The sequence below is a fragment of the Theropithecus gelada genome, chromosome X (assembly GCF_003255815.1).
Source record: "Theropithecus gelada isolate Dixy chromosome X, Tgel_1.0, whole genome shotgun sequence".
Taxonomy (NCBI): Eukaryota; Metazoa; Chordata; class Mammalia; order Primates; family Cercopithecidae; genus Theropithecus; species Theropithecus gelada.
This window is the reverse complement of record NC_037689.1, coordinates 25,782,432-25,797,825: the sequence shown is the minus strand read 5'-3', so window position 1 is coordinate 25,797,825 and position 15,394 is coordinate 25,782,432.

Below are 15,394 nucleotides of genomic sequence, written 5' to 3'. Positions count from 1 at the left end.
GTTTTTGGTAAAGCTATGTTAGACATTGGAACATAGAGGTGAAACCAAGATCAAGAGTGAGAGAATCCCAAGGGCAGGTCATAATTTTGGATCTGAACATAGAGGTACCGGTAGATTGCAGAGGTGGATATACAAAAAGATATAAGGAAAAGAAGAGTAGAACTAAATAGCAAAGCTGTGTAATTATCTTTTTTGTCTTTTTGCTCAGATTTTTTTTCATGTTCTTCCTGATTGTAGTATCTTTTGAGCAAGATGGAATTCACATGATTAATTTGCTCCTGGTCATCTTTTTTTTTTTTTTTTTTTTTTGAGAAGGAGTTTCACTCTTGTTGCCCAGGCTGGAGTGCAATGGTGCCATCTCTGCTCACTGCAACTTCTGCCTCCCAGGTTCAGGTGAATCTCCTGCCTTAGCCTCCAGAGTAGCTGAGATTACAGGTGCCCACCACCATGCCCAGCTAATTTTTGTATTTTTAGTAGAGATGGTGGTTCACAATGTTGGCCAGGCTGGTCTCGAACTCCTGACCTCAGGTGATCCACTTGCCTTGGCCTCCCAAAGTATTGGGATTACAGGCGTGAGCTACCGCGCCCAGTCCCTGGTCATCTTTAGAGATGTCTTTATCAATCCTTTAAATTCTCATCTAAAAGTCCACTCAAAATTATATCTCAACCAGTGGGAAATCCAAAGCTTAGACTAAATTACCAAATAGGCAGTTGATAGGGTACTCTTCAATGTCTTACAAACTAGACCCTCAACCTACTATAGAGGTCACTAATGAATTGTTAAGTCAAAGCTCTAAAACCAGAAGGGCCCAGTTAGCTAAAATCGTTTTTCCACTTCTGTACATAAAGATTAAGAATGGACTGAAGTCCAATCCACCTTCTGTCATGCAAAAATGGAGGGTGGCTGCTGACAGAGTAAACCCAAAAAAGCAAAGATTGGTTAACACAGCGACAATTTCATATATTGTAGGATTTACAGATTATTTTAATAGAGGCAACATTGCTAATGCAAACATTATGAAATCGAATAATCTTCTATTTTTATTTCCTTTTGAACATCTACCAATGGCAAACATCAACCAATTCATAAAATATCAAATAATTCAGTAGCAGAAGAAATGAAAGCAAAACAAAGCTAATAAAAAAATCACATTTTTAAATTATTGCTTAAAAATGGCTTATTGCTTACTTCAATATTAATTATTTTCACCAACAAATGACACATTAGTTTCATTTGTAATCAATAATAAAAAATTGCTGGGGGGTGTTTTATTACTTATTGTTGATATTACTATTATTTATTGGAATAGGTTGCTAAGCAATTTTTATTAATAATACAAATATGTCCATTTTTCCTTTAATGACAGCTTTAGATCTCTTTTAGAAAACCTTATTAGTTTTCTACTTGCTTGAAAAATTAATATAGCACAATTAAATCCTAGATATTAAATATCACTATTCTAATAATGTTAAAATTGACTGCAAACTTCTTTTCTGACATGGTAAAGTACACTTTCACAGACTTAGAAGGCTTAAAGCTAACTAAGTAGAGAGAGAAAGAGAGAATGTGCTATGTTGGGATAGTGCCTGTGCATGTTAATAACAATAAAAATCTTTAGGTTTCTTCACTGGGAAACCCACAATTAAAGTAATAGGCTCTCTACCCATCCAGTTCCTTTACTGTCCACGTTAACACAAGAGATTCAGGCTCATTTCATTCTAATTATCCTCCTAGCAGACCTCATAGTGAGCCAACCAAGTGGTTCTTGCTAGCAAGACAATCCTTATCTATGGAATGTTTTAGCATGATGTACCTAGTTGTTTAGGATTGTTTTATGGCAAGGAAACATGACATCTATGGATTTATGTGACATAGCTCCCTGGAAACCTTCACCTAAGCTGTGAAACTGAGGGAAAAAAAAAGATATTCCATGACCCCAGATACTTCTTTTTTGATGGTAAAGTGGTCATGGGTCTTTGTTAGAAACCTCATCCGTCAACCTGGGCTAGAAACATGCAATGAGAGAAGAGGAAACTTGAGGAGTCTTGATGGAGGAAAACAAATATCTCTAGTTTACTGTACTGCAAAACTATATATATATAAAATCACAGTTTCTTTATCCACTCATTGATTGATGGGCATTTGGGTTGGTTCCATGATTTTGCTATTGTGAATCCTGCCACGATAAACATGTGTGTGCAAGTATCTTTTTTGAATAATGACTTGTTTTCCTCTGGGTAGATACCAAGTAGTGGGATTTCTGGATGAAATGGTAGCCCACTCTCGCCACTCCTCTTCAACATAGTACTGGAAGTCCTAGCCAAAGCAATTAGACAATAGAAAGAAATAAAGGGCATCCAAATCGGTAAAGAGGAAGTCAAACTGCCACTGTTTGCTGAGTATATGATCATTTATCTAGAAAATCCTTAGGACTCCTCCAGAAAGCTCCTAGAACTGATAAAAGAATTCAGTAGAGCTTCCGGATACAAGATTAATGTACACAAATCAGTACCTCTTCTATATACACCAATGGCAACGAAGCAGAGAATCAGATCGAGAACTCGACCCCTTTTACAGTAGCTGTAAAAAAAAAAGAAAAATTTAGGAATATACCTAACCAAGGATTCAAAAGACCTCTAGAAGAGAAACTACAAATCACTGCTGAAAGAAATCATAGACGACACAAACAAATGGAAACACATCCCATGCTCATGAATGGGTAGAATCAATATTGTGAAAATGACCATGCTGCCAAAAGAAATCTACAAATTCAACACAATCCCCATTAAAATACCACATACAATTTAAAGAATATAAATCTCAAACAAGTAGTTATGACATTTGCTTATAGGGTTCAGCATATGCCCCATTCTCAAATCTCCAAAAGAAAAATAAATTGCATTAAATCAGGAAAAGAATAAAGGATTAAAATGGTGAAAAATTTAAATCAGAGGTAGAAAAAAGTTTATTCCTTGTAAACGAATTGCCTTCCAACTTTACCAAAGTTTTTGCTTTGGTTTGGAACATCCATGCTGTTTACAACAGAAAGAGACAAAGTCTTAAAATATTTTCTCTCTCTTTGGTGTTTTAGTTCCTTATGGGAGTTTCCTTCTATTTTTATTCTGCATATTGTCCTATTTGATGATTGTGTTTATTCACTTGTGGCTTTGAAAAAGGCTTTATTCATTTTTATTTCTTTTTTTCCCTGATTCTAGAAATATTAGTACTGCATATATAGAAGAAGACAATTAAATGAGACCCAGGGGAGGGGAGGGGGGGATGATAAGGGATTTGCATAATTGTATGCACATGATTGTCAATTGTTGATCTTGCTCCGACCCGCTATGCTATAACTCAAGCTGTCATACTGTGTGGAAAGCAGTAAAATTTCCTATTATGAGAAAATGAAGGCTTAAATCAACATGCACTTATTCTGTGAGCAATATTATTTAAATCAAAACGTATTGAACGTTACTCTTAAACTATCTCGTTCAACTCATTTTAAACAAGTGTTATAATCAGTTTCTTTTCCATGCAAAGAAATTAAACTTCAGGGATATTACAGTTGAGTGATTTCTGCAAGAGAGAGTCTTCTCCATATGTTTTTGTTTGTTTGGGGGTTTTCTTGAAATTCCATTAAAATTGATAAGTTCTAAAGTGATTTTTTTGTTCACAATTTATTTTCCAAATTGGGTTTGCATAGATGTCATTTAGACATTTTGAAAGAAATTTGAGATAGAAGTTTATGATTTTTTTGTAAGATTTTGCCAGTCTTACTCAAATTCCAGGAGAATGTTAACAACATAATATTTATAGATCTTTTTCTCTCACATGATAGAAAAAAAATAGCTCAGAGTACTCTGAGTTATGTGAAGTATGCAAAACTTATGAGGCCCAGGGAGACAAGAGTGTGTGAGACTTCAGCCACACTCACTCACCCTCGTACCCATGCCTTGGGGCAATTGTTTGAAAGCATTTTATTTCTGACTAGCTGCCTCACTTAGTAGCTTCATGTCCCTGGTATTTGTGATACAAAGAACAATGTATAGCCAATCAATATTTTATGTTACTTTCATGTAAATTCTTGGTAAACAATTTAGGAACTGCCTCTTCTTTTCCTTTAAAAACTCACTTGCTCCTGCTGTTAATCAGAGCATACATTCGGACAACTTGAACCTATGGTCCTGGGTTACAGTCTTCAAACTTGGACCAAATAAACTCTCTACTTATAACACGTGTGTCTTATGTTTTCCCCCCTGATTAGGCTAACATGTCTACACAGCTAACATCTGTCTAGATGATGAGAAAAGCTTATAGAGTCCGTTACTGGGACACACACACACAGACACACACGCACACACACACACGCACAAAACAGAAGTCACACACTTAGAAAAGATTTGGTCGTATATTCAAAATAACCCTAACTGCTCATACTTGTAACAACCACACAATTCACTGGCCTTCTCAGGGATGCAGGATTAGCAATTAACAGGAGTTGCAGTGCTGTTTCCATAGCATTTGAAAGCTTTCCTCCTTCCCTCGCAGGACCTCATCAATATAATCCAGGCCAGGTGCAGTGGCTCATGCCTGTAATCCCAACACTATGGGAGGCCGAGGTGGGTGGATCACTTGAGGCCAGGAGTTCAAGACCAGCCCGGCCAACATGGCGAAACCCTGTCTCTACGAAAAATACAAAAATTAGCTGGGCATGGTGGCGCATACCTGTAGACCCAGCTGCTCGGGAAACTGAGGCATGATAATCGTTTGAACCTGGGAAGTGGAAGTTGCAGTGAGCTGAGATCACACTGCTGCACTCCAGCCTGGGTGACTGGGCAAGACCCTATCTCAGAAAAACAAAAACAAAAATCCAGAAGATGGAGCACATGTCAGTGTAAAATAACTTTGATGCTGAAGGAAGCCACAGCTCTTGAAAGATTCACACACATCTCTTTTACAAAGGTACTATTCTGACTTCAATGGTGGACTATAAGCCTTGTTAAATTAAATGAGGTGGTCAGGCTTCCATACCTGGAGTCTCTACATAACAGAGATCTAATGTAATATGTAGAAAAAAAAAAGTTTGGGTTTCACCTCATTACAAACAGTTGAGTTTCAGTTAATCACAGCTATCCAACCAATCAGATTGTTCTCAAATAAAGTGAATGCCTCATCATATTATGTCCAAATAAAGAAGCCACAGCTGTGGCCAATCAGATGATTTTTCTACTTTGCTTCTGTGTTTGGTCTATGAAAAACCTCTCTCGTCACACTGGTTGGCACAGCTTTCCAAACCTCCTCTGCTTCCAAGTGCTGCCCGACTTGTGAATCACTCTTTGCTCAAATAAACTCTGCTAAATTCTTCTAAAGATTTTTTTATTATTATTTTAATAGTATAAAAAACTCACATAATCAAAATACTGATTTTTTGCATCATGGCTGATAAAGGCTTGTTTATGTAGAGGAGAGACAATACAGTGTCTGCTTAGATGTGATGCATTTCGGAAGCCACCTTGAGAAAGATCGTACTGCCCATATATGTTCCTGTGAAATTACAACAAAACATTCCATCTAGGAAGAAAAATAACACACTTTGTTTCTTAACCGGAGCTCCTCATGATTTCGTTTAAAAAAGTAATTCCAACAGGAAAACAAAATTGCCGGGTGGATAAAGTAATGTTTTGGGTCATAAAAAAAGTATCTTTGTTGTTTGCACTGTTTCAGGCAAGATAAGTGAGGAGATATTGTGCTAGCAAAGAGGCAAAGGTGGGTAGGTCACAGAGATTCTTTTATTCTACTAAGACGGGTGACTGCAGAATTCCACTTTTATTTTCCTGGTTGACTCAAACCTGAGTTATTAATGTTAAATTATCCATGTGTTCATATATTATTAATGTAATTGGTAACAAACTATTAATTTTATGTATAATAAATGTATTGTAAAAGTTAACAAGTATTCATTAATGATCTGTTGTTATTAATACTTATATTTTTGTGTTCTGTGGCTTTCTAAGGCCACTCCAGGGACATTGAGAACAATGTCTTTGCCTGCACTAAATAAATGAGCGGAACAATGGTTAATGGAGTTCTCTTCACAGGGCTCTTCTTTAATCAGTGATGTCTTCTTATTTTAGAAGGATAAAATAGCCTCTCTTTGTTATTAAGTTTAGTGTCTCTATTTTTGCCCTAAATTGTACTGGTCTTTGAGATTTCAATATGGACCATAATTATATGTATTTGTTGGTATTCAATATGCTTCACATATTCAATTTGCTTCACATTTCAAACGCAATTTCACAATAAAACATTCTACGGGGATTCATTTTCCAGCCCCTCTACGTAAATATTCAAAAACACACTCTTGATCCTAATCCATAGAATCATAAAATCACGCCTTGTGGATTCATACTTCAGGATAATGAAGATAGTGAGTGATCTGAGATAAATCACACCTGAGACTATAGGCATGTACCACCACACTTGCATTTAGGCCAAGGTGGGAAGATCACTTGAGCCCAAGAATTCAAGTCCAGCCTGGGAAACATAGTGAAACACCACCTCTTAAATATAAAAACAGATGGCCAAGTGTGGTGGCTCACGCCTCTAATCCCATCACTTTGGGAGGCTGAGGTGGGTGGATCATATGAGGTCAGGGTTTCAAGACCAGCCTGGCCAACATGGTGAAACCCCATCTCTACAAAAATATAAAAATTACCCGGGCATGATGGCAGGTGCCTGTATTGGGAGGCTGAGGCGGGAGAATTGCTTGAACCCAGGAGGCGGAGGTTGCAGTGAGCCAAGTTCACACCATTGCATTCCAGCCTGGGCGACAGTGTGAGACTCTGTCTAAATATATATATATACACATATATATATATATATGTGTATATATATATATATGTATATATATACATATATATACACACACACACACACATACTATTTTAAAAATAAATTAAAATAAATAGATTTTTAAAATTTAACTGTATTTACCATTTGACAAAGATATATATATTAATTGTGTATAGCATGATGTTTTGATATTTGTATACATTGTGGGGTGGCTAAATCAAGCTAATTAACTTATTTATGACCTCCTATGCTGTGTGTTTTTGTGTAGTGTGAATAATAGATTTTGAGCAATTAACAGGGCAACTGGGCATTTTTTCATCCATCCTGGCTCCTGGTCACTCACGTTATATGTGCAGGGCACTAATAATGCTGTATCAGGGCCCTCAAGCTCCACAATGGAAGGCTGGGATTTTTAAGATGGTGAGTAAGACTGTAATTTACCTTCAGTCACTTCCTTCAACCTTGTGTCCAGCTCATACACAGATGACAGTAGTCATAAACCAAGACCTCAATCTCTGAATTTACAAGAGAAGAATGACAATGTCTATGGAAAAAAGTGATTCAATTGCTTTTAAGCCCCAACTGAGTGTGGGGAATGGGGTTCTTTATGTTGGATGCATGCACAGCAAAGGGAATTGTATTAGTTCATTCTCACAGTGCTATAAAGAACTACCTGAGACTGGGTAATTTATAAACAAAAGAACTTTAATTGACTCACAGTTCCACAGGCTTAGCAAAAAGCATGACTGAAAGACCTCAGGAAACTTACAATCATGGCAGAAAGCTAAGAGGAAGCAAGCACCCTCTTCACATGGCAGTAGGAGAGAGAGAGCGCAAAGGGGGAAGTGCTACACACTTTAAAACAATCAGGTTCTGTGAGAACTCACCCATTATCATGAGAATAGCAAAGGGAAAGTGCACCCCCATGATCCAATCACCTCCCACCAGATCCCTCCCTCAACACTGGGAATTACAATTTGACATGAGATTCTGGTGGGGACACAGACCCAAACCGTAACAGGAATGAATTGAAGATCAAGTGGACATACTTATGGCAAAAACACCTGCAGAGCAGTAAGACAGTTCTCCGAGCAAACCACCAGTCTTTGATTACATCTTCTTTGAACTCAAATGTTTTTGTCAGTGACTATCACAGTAACTAAAAGACTGTTGAGTTAGAAAACAGATTGGTGGTTGTCAGGGCTGGAGGGAGAGTGTATGGGAAGTAACTACTTAATGGGTACAGAGTTTTTGTGTGATGATGAGAATATTCTGAAGTTAGATAGTGGTGATGGTTGTACAACTCTGAACCTAGAAAAAGTCATTGAACTCTATGCTTTGAAAGGTTGAATGTTATGGTCTTTGAGTTATACTCTTTAAAAAGCCTCTAAACTTTAAACATTTAAATTTAAACCTGTTATTCTAATGTATTAAATTGTTAAAATACATGATGCTGAAAATGATGTAGTTAAATTATAGAAACCAACAATCTTATCATTTTTAAATTAAAATTTAATTGTTTAGTGAACATTTTATTCTTTAAAAATTTTGATATCAAAAGATTTTTCAGGGATGGGAGTATTTGATTAAGGAATCACATTTGGAAGGCTGGAACATTCTCCAGAGATGTTAATTTTGACAATAAATCTTCCCCTAAAAGGAAATCCAAATAGAAATTTGAAGTTAGCAAATCTTGAGCCTGCATCTAAGAATAAGAATATCCTCGGGCCAGGCGCGGTGGCTCACGCCTGTAATCCCAGCCCTTTGGGAGGCCAAGGTGGGTGGATCACGAGGTTAGGAGATCGAGACCATCCTGGCTAACGCAGTGAAACACTGTCTCTACTGAAAATACAAAAAAATTAGCCGGGCATGGTGGCCGGTGCCTGTAGTCCCAGCTACTCGGGAGGCTGAGGCAGGAGAAAGGCGTGAATCCAGGAGGCGGAGCTTGCAGTGAGCAGAGATTGCGCCACTGCACTCCAGCCTGGGCGACAGAGTGAGACTCTGTCTCAAAAAAAAAAAAAAAAAAAAAAAAAAAGAATGTTCTCCCTTAATAAAACAATCGTATACATGCATTTTGAAAAACAGCTTCAGCTCACATGGCCAGAAGATATTGCAGAAGCAAGTGCCGTAAATTTACTTGTATAGTAAGTTCCTCAAGACTGAAAGAAATAAAATCATATGTTTTCTGTTGTTTAGAATGGTTGTATTTAGAATCATGCATAATACTCATAAAAAATGTAAATTCCAGTTAATTTTTTAAGTCCTACTTCATAGTATAGGTTGAATGGTAACTAAGGTGAGTCAGCTGTTAATGTTCCAAAATACCACCATGAGTAAGATGCTATGAATTGGCCTTTTCCCCAAATAGATGTTAAGTGCCCATTATACTTAATTTCACCTAGTTCTTTGTGTCACCTTGTCTACTAATATCTTAACATTTTAAAGACAATAGTAGTAGAGAAATAATTCTCCCTCCCTCTCTCTCTCTCTCTGTCTCTGTCTTTCTCTGACTCTTTTCCTCTCTCTTCTCTTATGGTATCTTACTTGGCAAACAGCTTAGGATTTCGTAACCATACACACTTGTTCCTATACTAGGCAGTGAAGAGGAAGAATAGAAGAAGGTTACAGCCCTTCAAAATCTCATATTATTTTAAAAGTGCAGGCCCAGTGAGCTGGCTCACACCTGTAATCCCAGTACTTTGGGAAGCCAAGATAGGAGGACCACTTGAACCCAGGAGCACAAGACCAGCTGGGGCAACATAGTAGACCCCTTCTCTGCAAAAAAATAAAATAAATTAGCTGGATGTGGTGGTGCCCACCTGTACTTCCAGCAACTTGGGAGGCTGGGGTTGGAGGATCACTTGAGCTAGGAGATGGAGGCTGCAGTGATCTTTCATTGCACCACTGCCCTCCAGCCTGCGTGACAGAGGGAAATCACATGTCCAATAAAAAAATAAATAAGCAAAGAGGTCTTTCACACAGATAATCTCATCTAGTCCCCATTTTACAAGTGAGAAGATTGAAATCCAGGGCAATTAAATGCCATCTGTTGGTGGTTCTTAGCAACTCTCCACACTTTTATTCCAGCCACAGGCTTTCTTTGTAACAGCAGAAAATATATGTAATCAAATTAAATTAAAGAGCACATACCACATCTTCCTTTTCTGTTGATACTGTTCCTGTGTATGCAACACACTTTTTTTTCCCTGCACCATGAGAGCTTAGCAAATGCTGACTGATGGAGTGCCAGGAGCTGGGAGCCCCAGTACTCAGTGGTAGAGAATGATCAACTATGTTCACAGCAGGAACGTAGCTCAGATTCTCTGGGCTGTCTATCACAGGTCGCTGTTGCAGGGAGCTCCATAAGCACAGTGGAAATAAGATGACTTGCTAGTTTGCCAGGCCCCATGCCACTGGAAAGAGGCTCTCCATCACTATATCTATAATACGGGAAGTGCCACCTTCAGCCAGTACACACTGATGAAGGCCATGTGGATGCTGAGAATCAACCCCTCACAATGGCACCTGGACTTTGACAATGTTCCACAAACAATTCTTTTCATCACCATAAGGCTCCACATCGCACACCCATAATGGAAGACAAATTATCTCTTTGAAACAATCATTAACAAAATATAAAAGGATTCATCTGAAGTCTACGACAGTCACCTGCAGAGATCTAAGAGGTCACCTGCCTACAGCTGCTGTTGTTGTTGTTTTCTTGTTTTTTTAAAAAAATAAATTTATTTTAGGTTGGTGTACAGATTATTTCATCACCCAGGTAATAAGCATAGTACCCGACAGATAGTATTCTTATCTTGACCCTCATCCCACCCTCCACCTTCAAGTAGTCCCCAGTGACTATTGTTTCCCTCTTTGTGTCCATGTGTACTAATGTTTAGCTCCCACTTATCAGTGAGAACGTACAGTATTTGGTTTTCTGCTCCTGTGTTAGTTCACTTAGGCTAATGGCCTCCAATTCCATCCACGTTACTGCAAAGAACATGATCTCGTTCTATTTCATGCCTGCACAGTATTCCATGTTGTCTATATACCACATTTTCTTTATCCAGTCTACCACAAATGGACACCTAGGTTGATTCCATGTCTTTGCTATTGTGAATAGTGCTGAGATAAACATATGCATGCATGTGCTTTTATGGTAGAACAATTTATATTCCTCTGGGTATGTACCCAATAATGGGATTGCTGGGTCAAATGGTAGTTCTGTTTTAAGTTCTTTGAGAAATCACTTCGCACTAAACAAAGAACAGCCCTGTGACAGTGATCAACCCTAAGCTTCAGAACATATCTTTTCAAACAGATTCCATATCCCCTTTTCATTTGTCCACAGGATCCTCCCAAGTACTGTTAATATACCACACCAGGAAGAGAATCTTAATAAATTCATAAAAGCTAATGTGGTCCAGGCAGCATTTTATCACTAATTTATAGTTGATGCATCAATTCATAATGACATCAAAATAAAAACTGTATGAGACAACTGCAACTAATAAAAAACTCTGTCTGGTATAAATATTGGATGTAAGAGGAAATCAGAATTCTAATAAGCATTAATTAGAAAATAGTACATTACTAAACTACTAGAAAACATGGTATTACTAAAGTTATGGGATGTAGCCAATGCCTTACTCAGAAGGCAAATTTATAATCTTAAATGTTAAATGTTTCCCCATTAATAATAGAGAATAAAAATAATTGGATCAAGCAAAAACAAACAAAAAAGCCTGTCCTTGTCTTGCCTACTGACAACATTTTATCCAGTGTTAGACCTCTGAACTCACTACTTGAAAACCCAATCCCTCATTTGAAAAAAAAATGAAGTATCGGCACACACTAATATGTGGATAAACCTTGAAGAAGTTATGCTGAATGAAAGAAGGACACATGGTGTATGATTCTACTTAAAGAAATGTCCAGAAGAGGCAAATTCATGGAGTCAAAAAGTAGACTCGAGGTTTTCAGGGACTTGGGTGGGTGAGAGAAACAGGAGGGAAATTTTTTTTTTTTTTTTTTTTTTTTTTGAGACGGAGTCTCGCTCTGTCACCCAGGCTGGAGTGCAGTGGCCGGATCTCAGCTCACTGCAAGCTCCGCCTCCCGGGTTCCTGCCATTCTCCTGCCTCAGTCTCCCGAGTAGCTGGGACTACAGGCGCGCGCCACCACGCCCGGCTAGTTTTTTTTGTATATTTAGTAGAGACGGGGTTTCACCGTGTTAGCCAGGATGGTCTCGATCTCCTGACCTCGTGATCCGCCCGTCTCGGCCTCCCAAAGTGCTGGGATTACAGGCTTGAGCCACCGCGCCCGGCCGGGAATTTTTTTTTCTTTGTTGTAAGACAGAGACTTGCTCTATCACCCAGGCTGGAGTGCAGTGGCATGATCACACCTCATTGCAGCCTCCACCTCCTTGGGCTCAGGTGATCTTCCCACCTCAGCCTTCTGAATAGCTGGGAAGACAGGTGCACACTACCACGCGCAGCTAATTTTTATATTTTTTGTAGAGACAGGGTCTCACTATGTTACCCAGGCTGGTCTCAAACTCCTGGACTCAAACCATCCGCCCACCTTGACCTCTCAAAGTGCCAGGATTATAGGCACAAACCATCGCAACCAGTTCAGCAACTTTTAGTAGAAATGAGGCTTCTTTGTGCAGTTATAAAAGTATTTTGCAATTGGATAGTGGTGACATTGCACAATTATGAATATACTAAAAGCCACGGAGTTGTGCTCTTTAAAAGTGTGACTATTATGGTATATAATTTTATTTCACACACACAAAGATAATTCCACATCAGGTGTGGTTGCCATTAGACTTTTCTACTATACACAGCAACATGGATGGAGCTGAAGGACATTACCTGAAGTGAAACAGCTCAGAAACAGAAAGTCAAATACTGCATGTTCTTACTCCTAAGTGGGAGGTAAATAATGTATACACATGGACATAGAGAGTGGAATAATAGACACTGGAGACTCAGAAGGGTGGGAGGGTCAAGGAGGGAAAAGCAATGAGAAATTACTTATTGGATATGATGTACATTATTCAGATGATGGGTACACTAAAAGCCAAGACTTCACCACTAGGCAATACACAGATGTAACAAAAAGTGCACTTGGACCCCTTAAATTTATACAAATACAAAAGAAAAATGAGTTTATACATCCAGCTTAAAAATAAGAAGAATATGCTGCCATGGTTAATATACCCAATAGTGGGGGAAATTAGTTCTATTTAGCAATATATGAGGGATTTTCTCTGAAAACCATCTTTTGTCATAGAGACACCATTGCAGACATTGGTTGAAAACGTCCTATGAACCTGGATATTCCTTCATACTGTGCTATAAAAAAAAAATAAAAAATAAATAGCCTACTAAAAAGAGTCAAACTAAAGACCTGAGATTCTATCCTGAGAAAGTCATACTTACTAGGTTGGCCTATTGTGGGATCTGGCCAGCAGTCCGCAATGCAACAGGGCTCTCTCTTTGTTTCCAGGTGGATTGGCAGGTCAAGAAATAATAGACACACACAAGATAGTGAAAGCTGGGTCCAGGGGGGTCACTGCCTTCTGGTCCCACGGTGCCAACAATGCACTGGATATGCCAGCATTTATTATTAAGTTTAGTGAGGGCGGGGTACGTTAGTGAGGGATTTAGGGTCATTTGATTATGAGGTGAGATGGTCACATGGGGATGAAGTAATTTGTTAACATAACATCTGTATGCAGAAGTACAGTATACAGAGATAAGAATTTACAATATAGTGTGTGCATCAGTAATTTCTAACAGAGCCTTAAAACAGAAACACGGTCTTTCCATAATCTATGATTAGCAAGATATTAATCAGCAGTAACAGTTACAACAAAAGCTGGTTACAAACAATCCATAGAAACAGGACGTGAAGCTACACAACCGGTTAGACCAGAAATTCTCAGAAGGGAGTATGCCTTAACCCTAAAGAGGCCTAGAAGAGCCATGGCAAGATGAGGACGTTTATAGCCCTATCTTATCCATATGGACAGGCACCCCCCCAATGTGTCCGTTTATAGGCTCTCCACAAAGGTCATATCCCATTCCCAGAGCTATGAACATCTGCTTTTCTGGGATAGGAATCTTGGTGATGTGAAACCTCCCTGACTGCATGTCCGTTCATAGGCTCTCTGCAAGGGGAAGCACATCACACGCTGTTGGCTCGTTATGGCAGCCCAACCTGGCATTGTCTTTACACAATCCTGCATGCAATTTTGTATTTACAAAAATGAGGGGCATTTCATCTTTTATTCCGTAGGAAGAGTTTCAGGGGGTCTCCCCACATCGGCCCAAGACTGCCATTTAAGAACTTGGACTTAGGGAACTTCCCGCTACCCTAACTGATAAGCATGGTTCGTGATGTCTAAATTACACTCCAAAAATGTAATTTGAGGGAAACACCTGCCTTCCTTACAGATGGCTGAAATTTTGGTAGATGTCTTTGTGAAGATACCCCCATAAAAATCCTGGGTACTGAGTCTCCAAGGAGCTTCCCTGGTAGACAGCATTTCAAACATGTCAAAATTCATCACTGGAGGAATGAATCACATCCTCTGTGACTCCAGTGAAAGAGAATTTCCTTGGAAGCTTGCACCTGGTTTCCCATGGAGTTCACCTCATTTGCTTTTACCTTTGGCTAAGTTTTCGTGCTATATTTTGCTTACATAAATCATAGCTTAAAGTATGATTATCTGCTCAGTCTTTTGAGTTATTATAGTAGATCATCAAATCTGGAGGTGGATTTGGAGATATGTTAGCACACCAACCTTCCCATAAGTTGGGCTCATAAAACTGTCTTAAAAAGCCTCATGAAGTTTGTGAACACAGGAGCTAGGAGGTATCAAAAAACATGGCATATTTCGGATCTTATCTGTAGACTTTGTATGCTCTGTTCTTGGAGGATATGAGCTGTCATTGTTAAAAACATTTTGCACAAAGAGCGTTTTAGTAGAAAAATTAGAAATGTTGGCTGCTGTGGCTTATGCCTCTAATCCCAGGACTTTGGGAGGCTGAGGTGGGAGGATTGCTTGAGCCAAGGGGTTTGAGACTAGCCTGGGCAATATAGCAAGACCCTGTCCCTACAAATAATTTTTTAAAATAGCTGGGCACAGTGGTGTGTGCCTGTGATTCCAAGAACTTGGGAGGCTGAGGTGGAAGGACTACTTGAACCTGGGAGTTTGAGACCAGCCTGGGCAACATAGCAATACCCCCTCTCCACAAATAATAATAATAAAATAGCCTGGTGTAGTAGCATGTGCCTCTGGTTCCAACTACTTAGGAGGCTGAGATGGGAAGATCACTTGAGCCCAGGAAGTTGAGGCTGCAGAGAGCTATGATCACATCATTGCACTCCAGCCTGGGCGACAAAGCAATACTCTGTCTCAAGAAAAACAGAAAAAAGGAAAGAGAGAAGAAAGAAAGAAAGAAAGAAAGAAAGAAAGAAAGAAAGAAAGAAAGAAAGAAAGAAAGAAAGAAAGAAAGAAAGAGAGAGAGA